This window comes from Cryptomeria japonica, chromosome 8 (genome assembly GCF_030272615.1).
Source record: "Cryptomeria japonica chromosome 8, Sugi_1.0, whole genome shotgun sequence".
In the NCBI taxonomy this organism is placed as follows: domain Eukaryota; kingdom Viridiplantae; phylum Streptophyta; class Pinopsida; order Cupressales; family Cupressaceae; genus Cryptomeria; species Cryptomeria japonica.
In genome coordinates, this window is record NC_081412.1 from 512,532,248 (window position 1) to 512,545,597 (window position 13,350).

General features: G+C 31.6%; 1 non-coding gene across 1 annotated transcript; it reads left to right on the forward strand.

Moving 5' to 3' along the window:
• Positions 1–10,887: 10,887 nt before the first annotated feature.
• Positions 10,888–10,959, forward strand: TRNAD-GUC (transfer RNA aspartic acid (anticodon GUC)). Its single transcript has one exon. It is a non-coding gene; the product is annotated as a tRNA-Asp (tRNA).
• The last annotated feature ends 2,391 nt before the right edge of the window (positions 10,960–13,350 follow it).

Sequence of the window (13,350 nt, forward strand, 5' to 3'; positions counted from 1 at the left end):
ATTATTGATTATGGTGTATGAAGTGTGTGATTGGTATTGAGGCAACGAAAGTAGTCTGGTTTGCAGTGTGTGTTACAATGGTGGATTTCCTTTCTTTCTTTCTTTCTTTCTTTGGAAATGAGCCTTTTTCTGGGCAGTGAGCCCACCCGCAGTGAGCCACCCTTTGTAAAATTCACCTCAAGCGGTGTTATATTGAGAAACAACATTCTCCGTGGTTTTTCCCTTCTTGGGTTTTCCACATCATATCTGGTGTTCATTATGTGATCTATTTTGTGTATGTGCTTTCATGTTATATATAAATTTATTAAATCTATTGGTTACTCCAGATGTGTAAAAGGGTTTAAGAAATTGATTTAAGTTGTCTACTGATTCACCCCCCCTCTCAATTGCTCGGATATTCAACAATTGCTATCAGATCTTTGGTTCCTTGGAAAAGAGCTTAACCACTTGAGGTAGATCCTGATCCGATGGCACATAAATTGACTATTCCTATCTTTAAAGGATCTGACTATAGTTTCTGGAAAGTGAAGATGAGAGGGTACCTGATTTGTTTGGGACACAACACTTGGAAAGTTGTGGAGACTAAGTATGTTCAACCAGCTAATGGTCTTACCACTCCAGATGAAATTCAAGCTTATGAAGAGAATGAAAAGGCAAGGTATGTTATCTTTAGTGCTTTATTAAAGATTGAATTAACAAAGGTTATTTCATTGAATACTACTTATGAGGTTTGGAAAAAGTTGAGAGATTTCTATGAAGGGAATTTAACATAGTCAAATTATCAAAGAAGCTAATAACTAAGTGCAGATATGAGAACTTGAAGATGGAAGAAGGTGAAGACATAAAAAGTTATTTTCATAAGGTTGACAATGCTAAAAATGAAATCAAAGAACTTGGTGGCACCTTGATAGATGAAGACATAATCGAGAAGATTTTAATGTCTCTACCGAAAAGTTAAAGTGGCAAGATCTCAACTATTGAAGAAAACTATGATCCAAAGAATTTTACTAGAGAGTAGCTCTATGGTACTCTATCAGCATTTGAGATAAGGAAGTTTGGAAAAGACAAAGCTAAGAGGGTAAAAGCACAAAATGGTGTCACGTTTCAAGACAACTTAACAACACAAGTGAATTTAAGTAATTAAAAGTAAAAATTAATAATAGTCAAACATATGGTCTATAGAGTTTCATTATAGATATCTTATATATGGGCCACAACTTTTTCAATTCGAATTGTCTACTAAATGTATATTTTATACCACTTTGGGTCTAATTACCAAAAACATTTTTTTTTTAACTCGATGTTTCAACAACTCCTACTCTTACAAATAATATTTTTTTTGAATTGTAAAAATAACCTTTTATAGATCCATGAGTGAATTTTCCAAAATATATATCTTTTAATATTTTTAATGAGTTTTTATATTTTATATTTTATATTTTATTTTCATTGAAAGTAGGTCATCAACACTACAATATAAGGTTGATTATCTTGTAAAGAAAAAATACTAAAAATTATCTAAAAAAATTGAAAAAAATAAATGCACTAGGGAAAAGACTCTATGTCAACATGATATATTTCCTTTCTAATTTGGATAAATAATTAAGAAAAAAAGAGATGCCAAATGGAAAGAGTTGTATTTCAGTACACACAACTTTTCAAATTTATTGAAAAATATATAGACATAAAAAATAGTTAAAAATATATGTTTACACTAAAGTTTCAAGTTATCAATATACACAAAAAAATTGAAGAAAAAAAGTTAAAATTTACTATATAAAGTGTGACACCTCATGTAACTTCAATTTCGACATTTTATTAGCAACTAAATTATAGTGTTTACTTTATAGGAAAGTATATTCAAATATTTTTATAAATTTTTAAAAAAATTACAAACATAAAATGCATAAAAGAATATACATTTTATTAGTTTACATCCTTTCAAAATTCAAAACATATATTTCACTTTCTATTAATTCAATTTAGAAAGTTGAATCAACATTGGTCATTTCCTTTATAAAAGTGTGACACAACTTTGTGCTTTTACCCAAGATTGAGTCTACCTTTAAAGCATCTAAGGAAGATTTGGAAGATGAAAGTTTAGATGAGATGGAAGTGAACTTTGGAAGGAAACTAAAGAAAGGTACCAACAAATACAAAGGTATGTTACCTCTTAAATGCTTTAAATGTGGAAAGATTGGTCATATTTCAACTAGGTGTCCGAAGAAAGGTTCAAGACAAAAATATAGAGAAGGTAAAGGAAATTTTAATAAGAGAGCCTATTATGTCAAAGATGCTATTGGTATTTCGGAGGATGAATCAAACTATGAAGATGGTGATTGCTTGTTTTTAGTAGAAAAGGATGAACCTAAGATTAGTATTCCTAAGATTGTTGCTACTACTTTACATGTAAGAAGAGATAGAAATGAATGGTTGATTGATAGTGGATGTTCAAATCATATGATTGGTGGAAAAAGTAAATTTGTAAAACTTGAAAAGTATGATGGTGGTTCTGTTAGGTTCAAAGATGATCAAACAACACAGATTGTGGGAATTGGTTCTATTTCTTTTGATGAAAAACATAATACTGATAATGTTTATTATGTATAGGGTTTGAATCATTACTCTTGTGTTGGACAGATGCGCGAAAATGGTTACAATGTTATTTTACAGGATGATGGTTGTGAGATTCGAAAGGGATCCAAAATCGTTATTGCAGCAGGGAAAAGGACTGGTGGAAACATGTATCTATTGGAAGGAGCTACAAGGCATTGCTTGATATATCAGATTAATGATCTAGCTGGCTTTGACATCAAAGGATGTGTCATATCAATTTTGACAACCTGGTAAAGATCAGTTTATCAAGTCCAGTAAAAGATTTGCCAAAATTGACCAAATCAAATAACAACGTCTACAAAGAATGTCAAGTTGGGCAGCAGATGAAAGGAACATACAAAGGAAAGGAGCATTCATCCATCGAATTGTTAGATTTGGTTCATACAGACCTATGCGGTCCGACCAGAATAAGGAGCATACAAGGTGAGAAGTATTTCATATTGTTGATTAATGATTATTCTAAAATTTCATGGGTTATATTTCTAATAAAGAAGTTAGAAGCATTTCAAAAATTCAAGATATTCAAGGCTAAAGTTGAAAATGAAGTTGACAGAAGGATTAAGTGTTTAATTTCTAACAAAGGAGGAGAATTTACTTTTGATAAGTTTAACAATTATTGTGAGAAACATGGTATTAGGAACAACTGTCTATCTCTAAGACACCACAACAAAATGGTGTAGTGGAAAGGATGAACCGAACTATCGAAGAGGAAGCCAAAACAAGGATCAAAGGAGAAGAACTCATAGAAGTTTATTGGAGAAAATCAATTCATACTACAATCGACACTCTTAACAGAATTCTATATCGGAAAAGACATGGAAAGACATTATATGACATATGGCATGGAAGAGCCCCGATAATAAAATATTTCAAGGTATTTGGAAGCAAGTGTAATATCTGGAGAGATGAAGATAATCTTGGAAATTTTGACAACAGAGAAGATGAAGGCATATTCTTAGGATATTGTACAAGGAGAAATCCATACCAGTGTTACAATAAAAGGTTAAACAAGATTGTTGAAAGTGCAAATGTGAAGGTTGATGAAGACATTACTAAAGAGTCAGATAGATTGGCAAGATATGACTCTCATGAACCGAATGACAGAAAAAGGGAAGAGAAAAACAAAGAAGAAGAAAAGGAAGCCCAAGAAGCTCCAACATATACATCCAAGACCCCAAGGTATGTACTGAATAATCAACAAATCAGATTATTGGAGATAAAAACAAAGGAATCATCACAAGAAGCAAAGCAACTCAAGAACGAGTCCTGTTATGTTTACTTTTAGAGATAGAACCGAAAATAGTAGAAGAATCTTGCAATGAACAGAATTGGATGAAGGCAATGAAAGAAGAGCTGGATCAGATTGAGAAAAAACAGACATGGGAACTAGTCAACAGACTGGTAGATAAGAATGTGATTGGAACAAAGTGGGTATTCCGGAACAAGCTGGATGAAGATGGAAAAGTTGTGAGAAATAAAGAAAGATTGGTTTGCAAAGGTTATACTCAGATTGAAGGCATTGATTTTGAGGAGACATATGCCTCGGTTGCTCGGATGGAGGCAATCCAGATGTTTCTTGCTTTTGCAGCTTTTAAGGATTTCAAGATCTATCAAATGGATGTGAAATCAACATTTTTGAATGGGGAACTAAAAGAAGAAGTTTACATTCAAAAAACAAAAGGATTTAAGTTGAAAGATGTTTCAAACATTGTTTGCAGATTGAAGAAGGCCCTATATGGTTTGAAACAAGCTCCTAGAGCGTGGTATGGAAGGTTAGATAAGTATTTGATCAATCAAATTTTTTAGAAGGGTTAGACTGACAACAATTTGTAATTCAAAATTGACTCAGGTAAAATTTTAATTGTTTTTTTATTAAGGAAAATCAGGTTTTAAGGGACCCGAAACCTGCTTACATAACATAGAGATAAGCAATAGAGAAACTAGAGAAGACAAAAAAGAGAGAGAAATGAAGGAATTTGTAGTGTATGTTGATGACATAATTTTTGGAGGAAATGAAGGGATGTGCAAAAATTTGTTAATGAGATGTTGAAGAAATTTGAGATATCCATGATTGGTGAGTTAAATTTATTTCTTGGTTTGCAAGTAAATCAAGGTGACAAGGGGATTTTCATTTCACAATCTAAATACATTAAGGAATTATTGAAGAAGTTTGGGTTGGAGAACTCCAAACCAGTGTGTACAACTATGACCACCGCATGCAAATGACAATAGATGATAACTCCCCTAAAGCCGATGCAAGTCAGTACAAATCAACAATTGGAAGATTGTTGTATTTGACTGCTACTAGACTAGATATCATATATGCAGTCTGTTTGGTGGCTAGAATTTAGCAAGAACCGAAGAAATCACATGTTGTGGTAGTAAAAAGGATTTTTTAGATATCTAAAAGGAATATAAGAGTTTGTCTTATGGCATCCTAGAAAATCAAACTTCACCCTAACAACTTATACTGATGCAGACTGGGTCGGAAGTGTTGATGACAGGAAAAGAACAAGTGACGGAGCATTCTTTCTTGGCTCTCAGTTAGTTTCTTGGTCAAGTAAAAAACATAATTCTATCTCGTTATCTACATTTGAAGAAAAATACATTGCAACATCTTCATGTTGCACATAGATTCTATGGATGAATCAAACTTTGAATGATATTGGTCTAACATTGAATGAACCTATCTCTATTATGTGTGATAAAACCAGTGCAATAAACATTTTTAAGAATTTGGTACAACATTCTAGAACAAAACATATATCCATTTGGTATCACTTCTTGAGGGAAAAGGTGTTGGATAATGAAGTAAATATTGAGTATGTAACTACAAAAGAACATATTGTAGATATCTTCATGAAGGCGTTGTGTAAAGATACTTTTGAGTATCTTCAATAAAAGTTATGGGTATTACCCCTTCCTAGCTTGAACTGATGTGCATTGGTCTAGTGAACTGCTTGTATATCTTTGTCTAGATTGATGCTTGGGTGCTTCCTCTTAGGGGGAGCATTAGTGAGTTTCATATGAGGAGTTATGCTCACCTTTGTCATTGTTGGCAAAGGAGGAGAAATGTGCAGAGACATAGATGCAGTGTTGCTAATGCAAAGTTTTTTTGTTTGTTGTTGACGGATGTTGCCATCAATGAAAAAGGGGGTTTGTTGCAAATGTGTTATTGATGATCATGTTTGGTTTTCATTGATGTCAACATAATGTTTGCCATTAGTGTCAGTATGTGTTCTTGGTATTGGTGATCTAGAAGATGTGTCCTCAAAATCTTTGGTGCTCGGGAAGTAGTGTTTCGTGTTGTTGGTAATCTAGATATCTATGTTTATCGAACATGGTGTTGATCGACTGTATCTTGGTTCTATTCCTATTTTTTATTGTATTGGGCAGTTCTTTTTGGGTCCGGATTGAGTCTGAAATGTGAGGATGTGTAGAGGCATTGATGTAGCATGTGGGTCATGATTTGGGTCTGGAATTTGTAATAGATGTAACCTGTTGATATGATCATTGTTGTGTGTTGAGGTCTACTTCTCATTCCTTTCCACCACCATAATGTTTAGTGTTGACCTATTTTAGATCTTTGTCTTGGCCGAATTGGAAGATTATGCTTCCTGGAAGACAATATTTATAGGAGGATGATCTGATTGTGTTAGTATGGAAAAAGTGTGACATTTGTATTGAAGATATGCAAGATTGAGAAGAAGGATTATAATTATTGATGATGTTGTATGAAGTGTGTGATTGGTATTGAGGCACTGGAAGTAGTCCGGTTTGCAGTGTGTGGTATTTCCTTTCTTTCTTTCTTTCTTTGGCAGTGAGCCTTTTTCTGGGCAGTGAGCCCACTTGTAGTGAGCATTCTGGCAGTGAGCCATCCTTTGTAAAAATCACCTCAACCATTGTCACCTTAACTGATGTTTTATATTGAGAACTAACATTCTCTATAGTTTTTCCCTTCTTGGGTTTTCCATGTTATATTTGGTGTTCATTGTCTGATATGTGCTTTCATGTTATATCTGAATTTACTAAATATGTTGGTTACTCCAGATGCGTAAAAGGGTTTAAGAAATTGATTTAAGTTGTCAATTGATTCACCACACCCCCCCCCCCCACCACCTTAGTTGCCCAGATATTCAACAAACTCTTGATATTTGGTCATTTATTGTATTTAATGTAATGTTTATCTTGCAAGTGTGGGCATCTAAGTTGGAGGGAAAGTATTTGAAGCTAAACCAGTGTCTTATTGAGTTCCATGGATCCATTCCAAGGGTTTTGTTCATTAGGAATGAAGAGGCTCCTTTGGGAACCTTTATTGGTGGTTTTAGAGCTATTGTCATTCTATATATTCAAACATTGGGAGTAGATTTTCTATGTGATAGTTCAATATAGATTTCTTTGTGGGAACAAAAGGATGAATGGGAGGCATAAGAATGGTGTTCACATGTATATGGATGATGTTGCTATGGTGGAGGGAAAGAGGAGAATGGAATTGATTGTAATGTAAACACTTTTATTGTTGATAATGCAAACCTGTCCATTGTTATTGGTGGAGTTTTCTCCTGCAAGGGTTTCTTCATGTAAATCATGTGGTATGTCTAGATGTTGTGTTGCTGATTTATGCTTTATTGCTGCTATCATATGATAATTTTAATCATTATTTATTAATGTTATAAGTTCACATAAGATAGGTTGATGAAGCATGATAACAGATTATTTTTTGCATCATAAAGAAGAAGGATCTAATCTTGGTTTTCCACATTTAAGGCAACTTAATTTTCAAATTTGCATATGAGTTTTTAAATTTTTGTGTTGTAGCTATCCAAGCCTAGTATCTCATCCTTTGATTAGTTTATTGGATAGAGATTGATCTTCACAATCTTTGGTATTGAAGTTGTTTATTTCCCAACATAATCACAAGAAGATTTATTGTCATATCACATAGAGGCTTATCACAAAATCACATGTATAGAATTGCATTGCCACATCATGTGTAGATCAATTACATGGCAATATCACACATGTCATATCACATTACATTCCATTAATCAAAGTATTATTGTATCATTTTCATGTGTTGAATTTTCAACCCTTCTCCCTCTCCTTTTTATTTTTTTATAAACAAATAAATTAGCTTATAATTGTGCTTTTTTTAATTTTTTTGAAGAAATCTCCTTACAACATATATTTTATTATTTTTGTAGGTTCAACAAAGTACTCATATGGAAGATAATGCAATAAGAACTATTATATTATTTTTTAAAGATAATATCCTTTTAGAAGTGTCTAGATATCTACTTTTAATATTGACTAAAAATGTTCAAATAATTTGAAATGCACATTGCTCATATTATATTAGTGTGTGCATCAAAGTTAGGGCACCTTGGAATGGTGAAATATGTATACATATGCTATTTTTTATTTAGTTTTTTGGCTACCTTAGTGGAATGCATTAAATACAATAGCATATAAAAGTAGAAGATTCTTATGCTAAGTTTGGCTTATGGTCCAACTGCTATCTATCTCCATTTACTCCCACCTACACTAAGTCTCGTATATTCCCAATTTATTGTTTTATTATTACATAGACATTTACCCTAATTCCATATGTTCTTTCCTTGCCTTGAGATTACTATTTTCATGCTACTTTGTATCGATTCAATGTCACACAAGAATGAAACTCAAAACTTTTATAATTAAAATATTGGATTCCAATTCCTTTCTATTAGTTGTTATGAGCTAATTTGATATGCATTTGTGAAACGTGTTATTTTTTGGTATTAAATACATTCAATATACAAGCAGTTCATATGAAGTTACTAGGCAAAAATTATTAGAGAACACTTTGATTTCCTAAAGGGGAAAAAAACATCACATTTGCATACAAGTAGTTTGCATGTTGGTGAATGTTGCTTTCAGTATTTCTCACCATCACTATCCAACCTACTAGAGGGGTTGAACTTGGGGAACATGTTCCCTAAAGTCTAACAATTTCTTAAAGATATTCCTAATTAAACATTGCCTTGACCAAATTAAGATACCAACGAAGCAAAGACATAAATATTGTAAGGTATGCATTTAGATAGATAGATCCCAACCACAACATAGTTTAAATCAATATGAAAATTCATTTGTGTGGTGTGTAGGAATGAACATAAGATTATAATTTTATAAAATCTATATTATGGGAAAAATCATCATAAACTGGGCTAATTAGAATAAGGGAAATCATGAAAACCCAACTAATTAATTGACTTCCATAATGACAATGAAATATAAAGGAAATCAACAAAACATAAGATAATTAATCTAAAACCCCTTTTTTGTTGATTCGATTAATAGATTCCATTGCTCTTATAGTTCTTGTGGTATGATGACTCTCAGTATTGTGTTGCTAACCTGCAATGTGACACAAGAATTTGAAGCTCATGATTGTTGAAAATGAGAATTGGATGCTTAATTTATAGATTCTGGGAGGAGATTGATTGAGAGGTGGAACTGAAGTGAGCTAAAAAGTTGATTGATAGTTGAACTGAATTGATTGAGAGATAAACTCATTTGATTGATGAGTTGACTGAATAGATTGATCAAATGACTAGATAGATTGATTTGTTAACTGAGTTGACTGATGAATTAACTAATTTGATTGATCTGTTCCAAAAAGATGATTTGGAGTTAGAAAAGGTGATTGGGAGATAACTAAATTGATTGGGGAGTTAACTGAATTGACTGACACAGTCAGACTAAAAGTTAGTGCTAGTTAAGATTTTGGCATGTGCTATAGGAAATTTAATTTGAAATTCAATTTTCATTTTCATTTGGGTTGAATTTGGATTTTCGAAAACATGAAATGAAATGCACATTCTATTGAATATAGATGAAATTAGAATTTGGGGATTTTTGAATTTTGAATTTGAATTAGAATGAATTAGTTAATTAAATAATTTAAAGAAACTATTTAATTATTAGAAATTGAGTTTAATTAAGTAATAAAAATTATCTAATTAAAGGTATTAATTTGAAATTGATCAAATAATAAATATTTAATTAATAATAAGAAAGGCGGTTAAATGATGGATTTGATTAAGATAGAAATAGAATAATTAGAGGTGATGAAATGTGATGATCAAATTAGTTTAGAAGAATAAACTTGTAGATTAATTAAATAATTTTATCAAATTAGTTTAGAAGAATAAACTTTTAGATTAATTAAATAATTAAAAAATTATATAACTAATAAATACGAATAATTAGCATGTCAATGATGAGACATTTTTAGGTATCTACAGAATCTTAATATACCTACCAAATCAAAAGTATTAATTTGTACTTAGTAGTGAACATATTCAACTCGACATAATCAACATTTTCTAATCATTAATTCTAAAGCTAAATAACTCTAATAATCACATTTACTTTCAAAATATTTATTGTAAATATCATCAACTTTATTAATTAATTATATATTTATTATTTACATTTTTATTTAACTGGCATACCTATTTTAGAGAAATATAGGTAAAGTATGCCAAAAGATATCATATTTGTTCATTATTCCACTAAAAAAATTATTATATTATTATATTGTAATTAGCATTAAATCGTTATATTATGATATTGTAATTAATATTGAAATATTATTAAGATATTATTATATTTCTATTAAACTTTTGATAAAAGAAAATTATGTATTAAGATTACTTTATTATTATTATATATTCATATCATTAATTATAATTATAATATTAGATTGAGATAATTAAGAAGTTCATTGATTGCATGATGGAAATAGCCAAAATTGATTGATGATCAAAGTGAATAATAGCTTAGAGAAATAAATAAATATAATGTATTTTTTTAACATTTCATTCATTCAAGCATCACGATTTTTTAAATAAATTATAAATGTAATATAACTTTGACATAATTGATCTAAATTTTCAATTTATTTATATTTAAAAAAAAGAGCAAACAAACATTGTGACTTATCATATACATGCTTCCTAAATAAATAGTTAACAACCTTCCCCGGGGACCCAATTGAAAATACAATCTTCTCATAATTATTTTGGACGGAAAAATCATATATTAAAACAAATAAATATACAGCGAAATCTCCCAAAAATGACTCAATTTTATATCATGTGGGATCCATATTCTGTATAAATAATAATAAAATAATTCAGATGCTTCATCAGTAATGTGGAAGTTGACAGCAATTTAAAAAAATCCTTCGAGAAAATGTACTTATAAAAATTACCAGCAACAGTTGTCGTTGTAGTATAGTGGTGAGTATTCCCGCCTGTCACGCGGGTGACCCGGGTTCGATCCCCGGCAACGGCGTACATTTATTTATTTTAATAGTGACCTCATTCAAGTCTTATTTTGCGTTTACGAGAGCGAGAAATTTTGCAAGGGAGGTCTAAAAGATATTAGGACTATAAAATATGTAAAAGGATCTTAATAATTGTAGATATGTTATCAGTGACCTCATTCAAGTCTTATTTTGCATTTACGAGAGCGAGAAATTTTGCAAGGGAGGTCTAAAAGATATTAGGGCTATAAAATATGTAAAAGGATCTTAATAGTTGTAGATATGTTTTGTTAGTAATATGACTAGTATACTTATATTTAAAATATATATGTAAAATATGTCGAGAAAAAGCTGTGAATCTGGTTGCATGTTAAATTGTTTCAAAAATGGATTTTTGTTTACGGACATTTTGATGTCATTGTAGATGCCTCTCAACTTAAATATTTGGGATGAGTAATTTTAGGGTTTTTTTTAGGTGTTACAATTTTGATTTCAAGAGAATGAGTTAGAGATATTAAATAAAAGTCAAATACATGCATTTCTTAAAAGTGGGTTAAAATTCTATCATAATGTCCACCAAGCAAGAGATAGTTTAAGCTCTAGTTTATAAAGCATTATATTAAGCATAACTATTTGAATGTGAAGAATGAAGGCAAGTCGATATTAGAATACTAGAATTTTTGTTATAGCATTAGTCATAAGGTTAAAACTTTATAGTATGAGTGCCCTTGTGAAAGTGCTTGAGAGATATAATGTTAGAGGTTTCTACTAAAAATAGAAGGCAAGCCAACACTAGAATGCTAAAAACATTGTTATAGTACTAGTCACAAGGTCCAATCTTGATAGTATGAATGCCCTCGTGAAAGTGCCAAAGAGATCTAATGTAAGGCATTTCTATTAAAAAAACTATAACTATTAATAATATGGGAACATTGGATAGTGTGGTCATTGAAAAAAAAATCTAAAACTCTCTCTATCCCCCTTAGGAAAAACTTGAACACCACAAAAGTATTTCAAGTACTCTTAAGTCATAAGTGAGTCTTTGGTCTTGACTAAAATACTTGTAATGGAAATACAGTGCAAGCCAATACTTTGTGAAACTCTTTTACCATGGGATAACTAAACAATGTGAGTTTTTTTTTATCAAAAGTAGAAAACAATGAATTGAGGATCGTAAAGAGAAGCCAAATACATGTATTTATTAAAAGTAACATCAAAACTCTACCACCAAACAAGGGGGACTTTAAGGTCAAGCTTATGAAGCATTGCATGAAGCACAAACCCTTGAATGTGAAGAATGGAAGACAAGTAAGTTGACAATAAATGCTAGAATTTGTGTTATAGAACATAGTCACAATGTTCAATATTTATAGTATGAATGCCTGTGTGAAAGTGCCAAAGAGATTTAATGGAACTATTTATACTAAAAATAGAAGGCAAGCCTGTTAGCAGCAGCCAAGAGGGAAGACTAAGAGGGGGGGTGAATCAGTCTTCATTGGAATAACAAACTTAACCACAAAACACAGATCTGATAAACTGCAGCAATAAGACGGATAAGCAAATTAATAGCACAACACACAACACCAAGATTTTGACGTGGAAAACCTAGTTAAGGGAGAAACCACGATGGGAACCTACCCACAGTAAGATGATACTCTGCAGTAGTATGTGAAATATTACAATGGGGAATGCATATGCATTCAGGCACACTGTCTAGAGTTCACTACTCAAAAGATATTTGCTCAGAAGGCTACAACCCTCAGGGAAGTCTCACTGACTTACAATAAGATTCGGACTACAATCCGGAAGAAATGAATTGACAGAATAGCATATCCAAATGCCTGATTACAGTTTCGGTTAAGAATAGATGTCTACCCTGCAACACCAATCTCACAACAAACTCAACATTGAAGGATAAATCACTTGTTCGCACACAAACCTCTTTCTGATAATGTAGACACAACAACGCCACCCAAACTACAAGACTATATCACCTATATATACAATTCATCAACCTTGATAACAAGATCAGTTGAACCCTCAAATCTCAATTATAAAATAACATCACACAATACAAAGATCGACCACCAGACCAATATAATGATTTAAATAGCATAACATGGTCCTAATTCAAATTCTCAAATGCACAACTCCATCGGAAATCATGCCAAGAACAATTGCAACACGCTACACCACCAGAAATATTGCATAACACACAAATCATCACCGATTGATAGAAACCACCAAAAACTCGCACAAAAATCAATGCGGATCGTCAAAACAAATAGGACACAACTAGGAAACACCAACAAGCATGTTAGAATCATCTAGAATAGCTGCACCAACACTACTTTTCAAATCTTCAGTTGTCAACGTTTGAAAGCTCAAGAACACAACCAATCAACAACTGTCATGAAGAA